At 34.3% G+C, this 15,626-nt stretch overlaps 1 pseudogene; it reads right to left on the bottom strand.

Moving 5' to 3' along the window:
- Positions 1–12,042: 12,042 nt before the first annotated feature.
- LOC115978362 lies at positions 12,043–14,657 on the bottom strand (annotated as a pseudogene).
- Between the last annotated feature and the right edge of the window lie 969 nt (positions 14,658–15,626).

Here is a 15,626-nt window from a genome sequence, read left to right as displayed (position 1 = left end):
TTTATGTTTTGAGAGGAGTGAGACATAAAAGAGTAACAAAAATACAAATTTGCCCATGTTTTTAATAGAGCTAGGTAACGGGAGACTAACGGAGTTAACCTTAGGCAGGTAAAGTGTCAATTTTTAAACCACAGGTGGGCAAAGTGCTTTTTGAGCAAACCACAGGTGAGCAAAGTGTAATTTTCCCAAATAAAAATGAAGAATAAGAAGTTGTGTATAAGTATGATGTTTGGACATTATAGAAACAAACTTTGTATTTCATAATGAAATATATATTTCTTTTATTTAAATAGTTATTTAGGATATACTTGCTTATATTAAAGTAATAATTCAATGTATTATAAATTAAAAAAATAATAATCCAAGAAGCTGAAATGAAATAATTTTTCATATTTAACTAATCGGTGATAACATAAAATAGGTGTAGGTGAACCTACCTCAAGTAACGGTGTTGCCTTTACTTTAGGCTTTTGATGCTTGTGTTGTTAAATTGCAAGGATTTTGGTAACAAATTTAGTATCACGTGAGTTGTGCTCTTTGGTTTTGGACACTTGGCAATTGTTTAAGAATAATTTATCTAATTTTTTGCTGAAAGTATTGTACTTGAAAATGTAAGAAAAAACATTAAAAAAGTGAAGTTTTAAAAAACTATACATAAAAACTAAAAACTGGTGTCAAACACACTCTTGGTCTAACTAGATACCTAGTACAATTTTAGAAAATATGAAATAATCATTTTATTGCATGGAGCATTCACATTTTGGAACATTGTCCATGGAACTAATATTTTCCTAAAAGACAAAACTTAGGTACAGCACTTTAGGTGTTGTTCCTTAAGTTTCCTTCTTAAGATTCAGTCATATGGCTATTTAACTAAAATATACACTTCCATCCTATGAGAAAAAATCCACATGGAAAAATCTTAAGAATGAACATAAGGAATAGCACCTAAGTATTATACCTAAAAGAGTATTGTGTATGTCTAGATTGTTAATATTTCTTTATTTATGAAAAAGCATTTCCTTAATATGGTATATGGGAAAATTCATAATTTGTTGGTTTGGAAAAGTTGAATATTTTTTATTTAATATTTTTTTTATATAGATTTTTGGAATATTTGGAAGTTTAAAAAATGCTTATTCTGGATAATGTTATTTGGGAAATTTTGATGGGAAAATATGAGAATATAGTTTGGGAACATTGGAAATTTTGTAAAAATCTTGGATATTTTGATCATTTATGAAACTACTTTGAGACATACTTTGTAAATTAGCCATACTAACATGTGAGCTCTTTATGTATTCTTTCCCTTGTGTAATGACATTGGTGATGACCACAATGACATTAGTGATTACCAAGTTTGATGTCTTAGTTTATGTGACATTGGTATCTTTATGCCACGTCTTTGCAACAATTATTATGCCTTTTGACAATCCCATCTTTTTTGCTACTATTGCACTTGTGTGACACCTTATCATGTGATCTTAGACATGATTTTGAAACTTGGACCGTTTAAAGAACCAAGCAAGAGAGAGGTTCAAGATTTTTTGAGATCAAACCGAGGTTAAACCATGATGATGTCATAATTAATTCAATAATTATTTAAATTATAAATAAATATATTAAATTAGTAAAAAATTGAGAATATATATTATTTTCATGTATATAAATTTAATTGTTTGGTAAAAATTCCTATAAATTATCATGAATGTTTACAAATGCAAGTTATAAGTTTATACTTTCTTTTTATCCACGATTATAATCATTTTATCGCATGGAGAATTCACATTTTAGAACATTGCCCATGGAACTAAGATTTTCCTAAAAGAGTATTATGAGTGTCTAAATTGTTTTTTTGATATAAGATAGAATTTCTAACTAGCCTAATTTAAGTGTATATGTGTGTGAAACTCCCTCTTAGAAATTTGAATCTCGGCTCTTGCCCTCCTACACCCCACAAGTATTTATACTTGTAGAGTGACCATCGCACCAAGGGTGCACGGTGGTAGTGTCTAGATTGTTAATATTTCTTTATTTATGAAAAAAAAAAACATTTCCTTAATATGGTAGATGGGAAAATGCATAATTTGTTGGTTTGGAAAAGATGAATATTTTTTATTTAATCTTTTGGTTATGGATTTTATAGATTTTTTGGAATATTTGGAAGTGTCAAAATTGTTTATTTTGGACAATGTTATTGGGAAATTTTGATGGGGAAATCTAAGAATATAGTTTGGGAACATTGCAAAATTTGTAAAAATCTTAGATATTTAGATCATTTAAGAAACTATTGGGAAATATGCTTTGTAAATTAGCTATACTAACATGTGAGCTCTTTATGTAGTCTTCCCCTTGTGTGATGATATTGGTGATTACCTAGTTTGATGCCTTGGTTTATATGACATTGGTATCTTAATGCCACTTCTTTGCAACAATTATTATGCCTTTTGACAATCCCATCTTTTTTTGCTACTATTGCATGTGTGACACGTTATTATGTGATCTTAGAATAATCATATACTCCCTCCGTCCCACTTTGTTTGTCCCGTTTGAAAAGTCAAATTTTTTAAGGGAACATCATTTATTGTCTTGTCTACTTTTTAAAAATGTACAAGTTTCCAAAACTACCCTTAAATAAATTTATCAAAAAATTGAATTAGTAAATTAATAGGGGTATAATAGGAACATTAGTAAATTAATGACTTTTATTTTTAGAAATACGACAATATTTTGGGACATCTCAAAATGGAATAGAGGACAAACAAAGTAGGACGGAGGGAGTAATTAAATTGAATTGCTTTTGAAATGATAAAATTGATTTTGTCATGTTAATGAACACAATTGAGGTTTGTGGCACCCTGTTCACAGTAATTATAACTCAATCCAACATTCCCTAACAGACCTCTTTTTATTCATCAAAAATAAATAAATAAAGCATAAAAAGTTGAAAACTTAGCACATTTAAATTAGATAAAATTGCTACCCTACAACTAGTAAAATAAACTAGAAAAAGACAATATTCAAATCAGTAAAATTTGAAAAGAAAACAGCAAAGGCAAAGATGCTTTTTTTTTTTTTTTTTTTTAACTTTTTCGACAATTTTTATTTTCCCCAAAAAAATTTCAGAAAGCAATCAAAAGTAAAGTAGAAAACAAGCACAATGTAGTGAATCTGTGAATGTACATAGATTCACCCTGCCAAAAACCAAAACACTTATCTGGTTAAAGTAGACTCTGCATCTCATTACAAAGTACAAAACATTTGCTCTTTTAGCATAATATACAAACAAGGCATCAGCAGCAGAATAATAAAGAGGCTTTTAAGTGCTGAATTTTTTGGAGACATGCTTGAGCCCTCTCAAGAACCTCATCGACCCTTTCCTTCTTCTTGGTCTTCCTATTAGTAGTGATCCCCTTCATGTTTCCCATAATGTTAGTAGTACCCATTTGCAATTTCTTCTTGGGTGATTCATTTCCATCCTCCATTAATACACAAAGACAATCACCTACCTTCCTCTTCCTATTACTGGTTGATTCTGTTTAGCAAAAAAAATTATATGTAGGAAGTCATCACAAAGAAAAATAATGGAAAGTTAAATAAAGAAAAGAAGATTATATGAGCTGAGAGTGAGAAAGATATATAACCTTGAGTGGTAGCAATAGAAGAGGTGGGAAAGGAGCTGGAGCTGGAGCTGTAGTTCTCAGGAAGTGGAAGTTGGCTCTGGGATTGAATGTGAAAGATGAAGGACTTGAGCTCAAGCTTCAGGTACTCAAAACGGTTGGGATGTTGGGTTTCTAGTATTTCCAACTCCTCCTTTGCCTGTTCTTCTATCATCCTTTTACTCCTTTGATTATTCCAATCCACCTCCGCCATTTCCGTAAACTTTCTTTCCATCAAAAAAAATTTTCCGTAACACCTCTCTCTCTCTCTCTCTCTCTCTCTCTCTGTGCGCGCGTTTGGAGACAATGAAAAGACCCCGAGGCCTCCTCGAAAAGACGTAAGAGGCAAAAAGCACAAAACAGGGCAGGCTTCCTTAATATCTGTAGCAGAAGAAAAAGTTGGAAGCTGGAAAGTTGTCTTCTTTTGTACTATTAATCACTCGTCTATTCTATTAATTACTAATTAATTATTAATTAATTAGTCGGATACTATTCCATGCATGTTTGAACTTTGTACCTTCCTTTTGTTTTCTTAATTAGCCCACGCATGTTTGATCTTTAAGAGTTTTTTTTTTTTTTTTAATAGATTTTTTGGAGAATAACTTTTTTTTTAAATAGTTTTTTTGGAAAATAACTTCGATCGAAGCACATATTGAATCATAAAAAAATATGGCTTAAAATAAATTTGGAATTATCTTTTTTAATTTATTACGTAACGATTTATAATAGTATATTTATTATGTGTATTATTTAAATAAGTCTTGTAATTTATTTAAAAATCCATATGACTATAATTATATATAGAGAGAGACAATTTTTTTTTTTTTTTTGGGGTAACAATCTATAGAGACAATTTATTCAATTGTCAAATAATAAGTTTAAGTAAGATAACTCCAAAAGCATTTGGAGTCAAATATTTCCGAAATCCTTAAAAATTAAGGACTTATTGGAATATGCATTAAAATAATGATAGAACCATCTCTTTTCCCATGTGTATATGCTTCTAAAACCAAATACAAAAACAGACTGATATTATGTCTTTAGAGTCACTTCGGTTGTTTGGGATAATTAGTAGATAATTTTGTATAGTAAAAGTAAATAAGATTTGGTGTTGAAGAGAATAAATTATGAAGAGAGAAATTAACAAAAAAGAAAAATACATAAAATGATCTATTATAGTTTTCGTAGAACTCATGATTCTATTAAAGTTTTGAATTTAATAATTAGAGCACTAGCATTAGGCATGCTATGTCAAATGTCATTTTACTACATCAAAACTTATTTTATCAATTTTAGCACATCATTTTACAATATGCTTTACATCACATCTTCTATTTTAACATTACACCACATAAAATAAAATAAAATAAAAACTCATCTATATTAAAAAATTAACAAAACAAAAACCACAAGCACCATTGTCTATCACCCCACAACCCTTTACCATTACCATCGAAACCCACCACCAGAGGTACCAAAACCACCACAAACCCATCCTAAAACCAAAACACAAAGACCGTAAGACAAACACGAACCGAAAACAATAATAATAATAATAAGAGAAATAGATAAAAGAGAGAGAGGTCGGAGGTTAGTGGTGGTGGCTTTGCCAGTGTGCACGAAAGGGACACCACTGCAAGCAGCCATCAATCTCAGGCCCACCACCACTGGAAATGTTGATCTTAGCCCCCCCCCCCCCCCCCCCCCCCCCAAAAAAAAAATCTAAATCTACTAGTGTGAGAGAAGAGAGAGGAGAGAGAAAAAAAAGAGAAGAGAAGAGAGAGGAGGTTTGAATTTGACCGGGTGATAAGAGAGAATATATATATATATATATATATCGTGGGGGCCAATTATCTAGAAGGTACTATTAAAACTGTATGAATTGGGCCTATGGCCCAATCTGAGGACATCAACCAATCCGAGGATGGTCAAATAAGGCTATAATGGGAATGATATAAGAAGAAAAAATAAAGATTGTATGTGATAGTTCAAAATACGTCTGAGGAGAAAAGTCATCTCGGAAACGAAGATCCGAGGTTAGTAAGAATGTCTTATCATTCCGGATATCCTTTAAGGTTGCATCACAACTAGGAGTCGGACATTGGATAAGGAATAGTAAAGGGAGGTAACAAATATCTTCAAAAGCTGCTACCTCCACATTAAATACCTTCCAACTAACTCTTTGGCCGCATTAATGTGGAGGTGATGCCTGAACAGTGGTCAAGCAACCTTATAACTATTAGTTTATGGTTTTGGGAGGTGTTGGATGGGACAAGAAGGAGTTCCTAGAATCTAACCTACATGTGTATAGTAGAGATGATACCAACATCCGGATTCCACTATTTTATTTCTCCCTCCAAAATGACTGGACTACACTTTTCTAAGGCATAGTCAATGGTGAAGAGAGAGAAATTTTTTTGGTTGCAAAGAATTTTAAATCACAAGAGCTGTAGATTCTTGACAGTTTAAAGTCACAATAATTAAAATTCTTGAGAAAGGACATTTATATTGTTTGGAATAAACTCGCAAAATATTCAATTCTTTTTTTGGGTGAGACTTCAAAATTTTACAAATTTAAACCATGTTTAAGTGAGCACTTTAGGAGTCAATTTCACATTCACTCTTTAATGGTTTTGGGTAAGTGATTGCATCAATTTATTCCCTCACAATAGAGAACACGTCCCAAATCGAACTTGCCTCAAAGGACACGAGAGTTTCACTTTTATTTTAGCTCAAAAATAGCCATCAAATATTTGAAAAACCCATTATCCAAGAGTTGACAACTAGAACAACTGAACCATAGTTTATGTGTCAAGGTTGTTGTTGTTGTTATTTTATTTTATTTGTTGTTGTTGTTGTTATTATTAAATTTTTTTTTTCTTTTTGAGAATAGGAGTTTATATGTCAAGGTTGGTAGTGTGTTTGGAGGTATCATTATTTTTTTTATATATAAAAAAATTGAAATTATTTTAAAGTTTAGTTATTATTTAAAAAAAAAAGGAGAGAAAATAAAAAAAAATGTATATAACCAAATAAATTGAAAAGACAAAAGAAAAATATGTTACTACCAAAAAGGAGCTTCAACAACAAATGAACGAAGTTGAAGTCTGTGAGGAAGATGGACTGTAGATTTGGTTTGTTTCAGCCACTGTTTTGAGGGGAAAAAAACTAGATCTGATTGGTAGACCCATTCATGGGTGCAAAGACCTGCCAGTTGGATCGCATGTCATGAGGTTCGACATAAAATTTTTATTTTGCAGTTTTTTATTTTAAATCAAATTAGTAGGTAGTTTTTGGTTAACCTGATTCAACCGAACGGTTCGGTCCAATTTTCAAAACCATGCTAGCAAGTAACATTGCTGCTTCTTCCTTCTTTTTTCATATGTTATTTTAACTAACTTAATTAATCACACATTTTATATATAAAAATATAAAAAGAAGTTAAAAAAAGGAATAATTATGCGGTGTCACTTTTATAATGTGTCAAATTATTTCATATATATTTTCTAAAAAAAATTATTTCTTATATATTATGTAATAAGAGAATAAGAGTAAAATCATACAAATTACATTATCCATCCTCTTATTTTTCTTCTCAACCAAAAAAATAAATTTTCTATCCCTACATTTTTCTATGCCTCCAACCAAATAATATGAAAGAAAATTAAAATCTCTTCTATTTCCCTATTTTTTAGTTTCCTCATTTTATATTCCCCCAATTTCTAAACGAAACCTTGACATGTTGTAAGCGGATAATACCAATTGAATAGGGTCCAAAGTGCTAACACAAACATGAACGACCCATAACACAAGTTCAACTGGATGATGAAGTGGGTTGGAAAGTACTGTAATGTTATTGGGCTGGAAGGATTAAAAAAAATAATAATAATAATAATAACTGGATCACACAAATCACCAGAAATAGAATTAAAAGGATAAAATAGTAGAAAGAACCAAGTGACCAAGATTTCTTTCTTAAAATCTTAGCATGCAATAATATGTTGGGAACAGAAGAAACGGCATCGTTCTGTACCGATAATCTATTAAGTGGAGATGGAGAACAACAACCATCGTAAGTTATCTCGATTTCTCTGCATCTCAATCACATACACAGGAACCCAATCTCAACCATGAGAATGAATGAGATTGCGAATGTTTATTCTAGGAAGCCAAGGAAAATCAAGAACAATAAACGTGCAATGTTAATGTAGAAAATAATTATTTTAATAATAATACTATGAAGAAAAAGAGTGATACTAGTGGGTGTAGAAGTAGAAGAGTCATTTAGTCCAATAGACGAGGCAATTGCAAAGAGGGTTGTGATGCTTTCCCCTTGTCAAGGATGAGACCATTCACAAGAAAAAAGACTGTAAAGTTCAGAACAAGGGACATAATTTCTCCTTTTGCTGAGAAGATTGTGACTTGGAACAAATTTTCACAGTTCTCATGACTTGTATGATTGTTCAAGCGATGCCTTAAGTCACTCTTCTTAAACTCCATGGTTCAAACTGCAACTTGAACAGTTTGAACCTTGACCAATTTCACAACATAACTAAATTACAATTACTACGAGTATACAACCTTCATAATCACATATTTTGGCTTGTGAATTACCCGTTTGGATCTAAATCTTAACCAGGCCTTTAACTCCAAATAACTTTTAAATCTAAAATCTCAAATATTTTTAAGAACACTACATGAAAATTTTCTATAGGCTTCTTGTGGAACTTGAATTGAAGTATTTTTCTTTCAGTGATCAAGAAAGAGAATATAGGTTTAAGTTAGATATTACATGGGACATTGTATTCTACTTTTGAAACTAATAATAAAAATTTATTACATACTTCAATCAAATTTTAAACTAGAAATTGAGGGGGTGTTTGGTATATGTGTTTTGTTGTTTGAAAATATGTGTAGAAATACATGTGGGTGAAAAAGTGTATGGAAATACGTTTAATATTGTTTAAAAACTGAAAATGTGTGTTTGAGTGGATGTACCAAACACCCATTGATTAGACTTGAGAGTCCCTAATGAGCTTCCAGCTTGATTACAGCCAATGAGAGGTATTCAGTATTACATTAGCAACTGTTGGAGTGAGTAAGAGTTTTATCTTCTAAAAAAATTCAATGTAGTTTTAGATATTAAGCAACTGTTCACGGCTTCAAATGAAATGAGGCACGTACGTATATATGTCAAAAATCTTCTCCAACCATCTAAAGTATTTGCCTGGGACTTGGTATGCAAAAGCTTACTGTACCTTTTCTTTTTTCCTTTTTTTGGGTTGATAAACTGCAGCTTTCATTAAAACCAAAACTACAGAACCGCAGGGAAGCAATGAGACCTACACACAACCAAGATGGTATGGAAGTATGGAACTGAACAATATTTTCCAACCAATACAAACGTAAAAGACTTTATTATTGAGAAAGTAAAGGAGGTTCCACCATTGAGTGTGGGTATAGCTGTGAGCAGGAATATCATACTTATTCCAAACAAAAAGAACTCCTAAGATTAATAGCTAGTTTTGTAGTAACATGAGCTGCAGAGTTGAATATTCTCCTAATCCAGTAAAAGCTGCAACAATTAAAAGAATTACTAAGTTCTAAGATATTACCAATAACAGTTTAATTAGACTAGTCAGCTTGAATGCCTTCCACAGCCAGAGAATCAAAGCATGGTTTTCATCTCCCTCTATAACAATGAGTAGCCAATTTTCTCAACTGGCTATATGTAAAGCCCTGAGTATTGCAAGTGCTTCAGCCTGGATTGGAGCACATAGCCCAAACCTTCAGCATCTCACCAAAATCATCCTAGTCACCACAGCCAAAGTAGTAAAGTCATTCGAAAACAACAGCATCCACATTTAAATTTATCATACCCCTAGGAGGGCCGGGGCTTCTAGGAAATCATTTCTTCACTCTAAGCTATGTCATCCTCATGAGCTAAAGCTAGCAAATACTCTTTCACTCTATTTTCGATGGCACAGATGGTAGCCATGATGTTAACCTCACCCCCATTGTGAACAATATGGTTTCTTAAATTCCAAATAGAATCCAATTAAAGTGAATGTCATCTGCAAGGAGCATATCTCATTCACTTCCCTGTGCTGCTGAGTGTTGATCACCTGGCAGAAACTGAATGGGTGGATTTAGAACGAGCTTAATAATATCTGAAGGGTGCTAGATCTTAAAACCCAGCTGCAGGTATGCCATATGGCCCTTGTTGCAGGGCACTTAAAATGAGCATATGATTCCACTAAATTGCCACATAAGACAGCTTGAATCACTAATTCTGGCAAGACACCAGATACTTGGTCTCTTATTATAAGGTTAAAAAATAATAATAGATAAAAACAATTCGAACTATGATTATGAACACAACACTTCAATATTATGAATATTTTGATTTTCGACGTAAATGTATTTTTAGTTCCTATATTTTGGAGTTATTTCTATTTTGGTCCCTATATTTTCATTTTACCACTTTTAGTCCATAAATCAATTAACGCTTGATATTTAAGTCTTTATCGTCACCCAACTAATAGAAAAAGCTGACATGGCAAATGAAGTGCACTATCGTCACCCCACTTTTAGTCCATAAACCAATTAACGCTTGATATTTAAGTCTTTATCGTCACCCAACTAATAGAAAAAGCTGACATGACAAATGAAGTGCACTATTGACACAATAAATACTGACATGACAAATAAAATAATAAAAAAACTTATTTATTATTTAATAAATACCAAATTAGCATAAAATAATAATAAAAAAGACATTTTCATTTTTTTTTCTAAATTCTTTTAAAATAAAACAAGATAATTAAATTAAAAAAATTTATTTCTTTCATAATTTTTTTTTTCTGAAGAACATGTTTACGTTCCTTAGGTTTATCCCCAGAAATTTTCTTGAGAAACAAACACACAACAAAAAAAACCCAAAAAAATTCAGCTCAAAAATGAAATCATAAATCTCAAAGCCCTAATTTTCAACCCAGCAAAATCATCAAATCCCCAAGCCATAAGCCCAGAAAGTTCAAAACTAGAAAATCATCAAATCCCAGAAGCCACAACCCACACTTCTTCAATCACCAAACTCACATTGAAACCCAGAACCCAACCACCACACTTCTTAAATAGTAGACTTGCACCGGATGCGGCAATGAATGCTCGGTAGCTTCCAACAACCACCTCTTGCATTTGCCTCCGGATCCGCTCCACATCAACTCGAAGAAGCTCCGGTCCCTACAAATTTTTGTATCAAAATTTTCTCACACAACAAAACAAAAGCAGAGAGAGAGAGAAAACCAAAACCTTTTGGAGACGATCGAGATTGAAGGAGAGGAGCTCGGAGAAGTAAGGTTATTAAGCAGAGGAGGAGGAGGCGAAAGCGAAGGCGAGAGAGATAAGGCTCGACAGCGATGATGGCATCGTTTCCTCTGTTGCATTTTTCGATCCATTTCCAAAGAGGATTTGCTCCGATCGATGAGCTCTGAGAATCGGATCTACCTTTTATTCTTGTGTTACATAATTATTTTAGTTCGACTAAGAATGTCCTAGAACTCCGATCTGAGAATTGGATCTGCCTTTTTCCATCCGATAATTCTGGGGACTGTGCCGTGGATCTCTTTGGATTTGTGTTTGTGTTTTTTGGGTTGTTGCTGGTGTTGCTAAAGATGGATTGATGGGTTTGTGTTTGTATTCTTGCTGGATTTGTGTTTGTGTTCTTGCTGGATTTGTCAGCATTTGTGTTTGTGTTTGTGTTCTTACTGGATTTGCGTTTGTGTTCTTGCTTAACCTTGTGTTTGTTTTCTAAGAAAAAAAAAGGGAAAATGTCAAATAAAGGATAATGTTGTTGTTCTTAAATTTGGATTTGTGTTCTTATTGTTTTTATTTAAAGCACTTTTAAATTTCAATTCATGTAATTTTTTGTTTTTAATTTTTTTTTATTCAGTTAAAATTAATAAATTAATTTTTTCTAATTTAGTTGCTGATTTGGTATTTTTTAATGTCAAAATAGATTTTTTTAATTATTATTTTAATGTACTGTCAATCATGTCAGTTTCTTCTGTTAATTGGGTGACGATAAGGACTTAAATGTCACGCGTTAATTAGTTTAAAAACTAAAAGTGATAAAATAAAAATGTAGGGACCAAAATAGAAATGACACTAAAATATAAGAACTAAAAATACATTTATGCCTTGATTTTATGGATACAAGTACTTATTCTAGTTCTCAAAATTTCAGAATTCTATGTCACGTCCGAGAAAAACGTACAATTATAATTTTATACAACTGAATATTACTACAATAAGAACGCTTATAAGTTTATGCTTAGTATTCTTATCAGATATCTGCATTACCACTATTATGTTTCTTAATAATCATAAGTGAAATAAAATGACTTGTGCTAGTCTGCAAGATTGCAACCATCACTTAAATAAAACTTTCAAAATTCAGCTAGCTAGCATATCTTTCATCGACCTTGAGGATTCATAATCTCAGAAAACATCGAGATCAATCCATCCTGATATTCCTTACTAGCAAAACTTTGCTCCCCATCGAAGATAGCGTTTTCTGCACTCCCTTGCAACTGCAATGCGAGCTCAAGACCCCACACCACATCATTCATCGATGGCCGTTCAGTTCCATAGTCATGCAAACAGTTCACCGCAATCTCACAAAATTTCTTCAAACATTCTGGTTCAATTTCAGCCTTCAATAATGGATCAAAACAATCTGATCAAGCTTTCCATTGCAATAGCATTTTGGGGCCCAATCTGCTAGACTCATCTCCTCGTGCTCTACCATATGCATGATGGGTGGCCTTGCACACAACACATCAAACAACACCACACCAAAAGAGTACACATCAGACTTCTCTGTTAATTGTTGGCGTCGATAATATTTCGGATCCAAATACCCGAAACTACCTTTGACTGCTGTGCTAACGTGGGCCTTGGACATGCTAGTGGACCAAATTTTGACAACCCGAAATCGGACACCTTGGCTATCCAATTCTCGTCCAATAAAATGTTTTTGGTCTTCACATCACGATGAATGATGGGGTGCTTTGCACCTATATGCAAGTAGTTTAACCCACGTGCCGCACCAATACAAATTTGGAGGCATTGATTCCATGGAAGAGGTGGTTTATCTGTATTGTAGAGATGATCACATAGAGTCCCACGGGCCATATAATCATACACGAGGATCATCTCATTACCATCATTACCATATCCAATCAAAGAAACGAGATGATGGTGGCGGAGTTGAGATAGCATCTCAATCTTAGTCTTGAATTCGTGGTACCCTTGTTGAGAACCGGGTTTCAATCGTTTGATTGCAACAGGGGTGGCTACACCATCAATGTTTATGTACCCTTTATACATGTCACCAAAACCACCAATACCAATAATGGAATTTTGATCAAAGTTTTTGGTGGTTGCTTTAATCTCAATCAATGAGAAGTACCGGCACAAATACGGTAGCGTTGACCCCTGAGTCTTTGTTGACTTGGTCCTCGTATAGAAACAAAATGGACCTTGCCAATTAGTCATCTTTCTCTTGGCCCACCGAAGAACGAAAAATCCGATAGTCGAAAGTACAATAAAGCAGGAAACTCCGCCACCAACGACGGCAGTTAGTGTTTGTCCACTGGAGTCTTCACTATCGTTAGACTTTGTCTTTTGTAGAGGAGTCAACGAAAATGGATTGGGGTTAGGTCCGGTGAGATTTCCACTGGAGTCGCTTAGTTAAGTTAGTTTGAAGATTTCGATACCATTCAAGATTGCACCACTGTAAAAAGAATTCCAGACACTGGCTTACAGGGCGATAGAGAGGTTCATTTTCTTCTCGTCGTCTTTGTCAAACATCAGTACAGCATAGTCCACATATACGGGAATACCTTGCTCACCACTCAATGTGATCATGTCGAACTTTGTCTCAGCGGTTTGATTTGCTATGAAAATAAGAAACGCCCGGTCGCCCGCTTTAAAAATTTTTGATTGAATCTCGCAGATGTGTAGCCTAACAAGGTAATTAAAACGAGAATCTACGGGAAATTCCCAAGTAAGATTGTAGCTCTTAATGATGTTTTGGCTCATCTTGATCCCCGTAGTCCGGGCAGTCCGATAAACATCTTCTGGTGCAGTGTATGGAGGTATTTTGGTAAAGAGCAGTTCAATAGTTGTGTTAACAACTAAAACAGATGATGTATCTTCAGTCAAGTACTTGTCGTCCGGACTCCAGCTCCGGAACATTCCTGTATCTTCATTGGGTGGGATGGACTTCCCTCCAATATTTATTCTGTATAGCATCTCGAGAGCAGTTCCGTTTAAGACTTGGTATAGCCGCTGTTGGCCGACAATAGGGAGCATTCGATCATCAGACGGAGTGTAATAGAGATTAGTAGACATAGACAAGATTTCAATTCTTTTGACAAAAGCAAATGAATTGGAATCGCTTGGAGTTAAGGTTAACTTCAGCCTCTGACCTTCCTCGATATTGACACAGAATTCTCTAAATATGGTATCACCAGAATCACTATCAGCGTCTACTGTAAGTGAAGCATTAAAGTTGTGAAGAAGAGTAAAAGGTCCAGCTTTGACAGAAAATCGGGCTTTAGAGCGGTCAAAGGTGTCGAATGTAGCTGGGTAGAAGTATAGTCCAACGAATTTTTGGCCTGCAGTGACTGATGAGAATATATAGCTGAATGGGGAGAGAGATAAGCGGGCTGTTGTATAGGGTAGTTGGGTAGCAGAGGAGGATTACTGCACAAAACTTGTAGTTAGAGATGCATTGTTTTGTGGTTGTTCAACTGGGAAGAATATAGAATTCTCGTCTCCAATCCAGTTCCGACCATCTGATGTGGTCGAATTGCCGTAGGGGCCACAGTTAAGGTGAATATTGTCGACTGCTATGTAAGGAGACGGAGAGTTGTTGCCGACAGCGCTGTTCAAGTGGTGCAGCAAGAAGGCGATGCAGAGAGGTGTGAAACATGGTCAGAGGGTGGCCCAAAGATACGCGTTGCTTCGGTTTTCCTTGCCCATTGTAGCAGAGACAAAGTGAGTGTCAGAGTGTGTATGATATAATTTTATTTAATTTATTTATTTTTGCTAATGCATTAGTATTGGGGTATAAAAGACTAGTGAGTCCTTAAATATACAACCTACTTTTCATGGGCTGTAAATAAAAAAAAAATAATAATATATATATTTGGAGAGAGACAAAGAGGAGGAATAGAGGAAAGAGAGATGAAAGAGAGAAACAATTTTTTTTAATTATTATTTGATTATGTAATTTATATTATTTTCTTAGATCGGTAAAATAAACAAAATAACGTTTGAGAGGTCAAATATGACTTTTTTTCTTTTTTTTTTTTTACATCCTCAAATGTGAATGCTTTACCGGAAGATATTTCAATTTTTTTTTTTTTTTGACGTAAATAGTGTAAGGACGCGTTTCGTGGCGGACCGTAACAGTGTCGGGTTCGCACGTGAAAAGGCCCCTAACAATATCATTTGTAGAGCGTGGGTTTGGAAGGCTAGGCCTTGGTTGACAGGCGGTGGGTTTTTCGCGGTGTTCGTACCAGTTTAAGTTTTCCTACACCCCTGGAGTCTTTCTCCTGGAGGTGGGCTGGGAGGCTCAGGTTTCTGGCCATTTTTCCCAACCCCTTTTTTGGCGCACCTTCCTTTTTATTATATAGTCCGTTTTGGCTGATCCTGACCCTCCACTTGTAGGTCAGGCAGGAGCTTGTTTCTGTATCCATCCCATCAGCTGTCCTGTCTAACTTTCTATTAGTTGCATGGATCGACGTTCGCACCGCCCAAACGTCTTTTCTCATTAACCAGCTCTGGGTATTGGCAGGTGCATTTACTGAAGGGGGTCGGACGCACTTTCCCTGGTCCGAGTTCACACCCTGCTTCCCTATGGGCTCCACTCCGTTCATATCCCTTTGAGGGGGC

The sequence above is a fragment of the Quercus lobata genome, chromosome 2 (genome assembly GCF_001633185.2).
Source record: "Quercus lobata isolate SW786 chromosome 2, ValleyOak3.0 Primary Assembly, whole genome shotgun sequence".
Lineage (NCBI taxonomy): Eukaryota > Viridiplantae > Streptophyta > Magnoliopsida > Fagales > Fagaceae > Quercus > Quercus lobata.
Note: the sequence above shows the minus strand (reverse complement) of the source record. Positions and strands in the feature narration are given on the sequence as shown.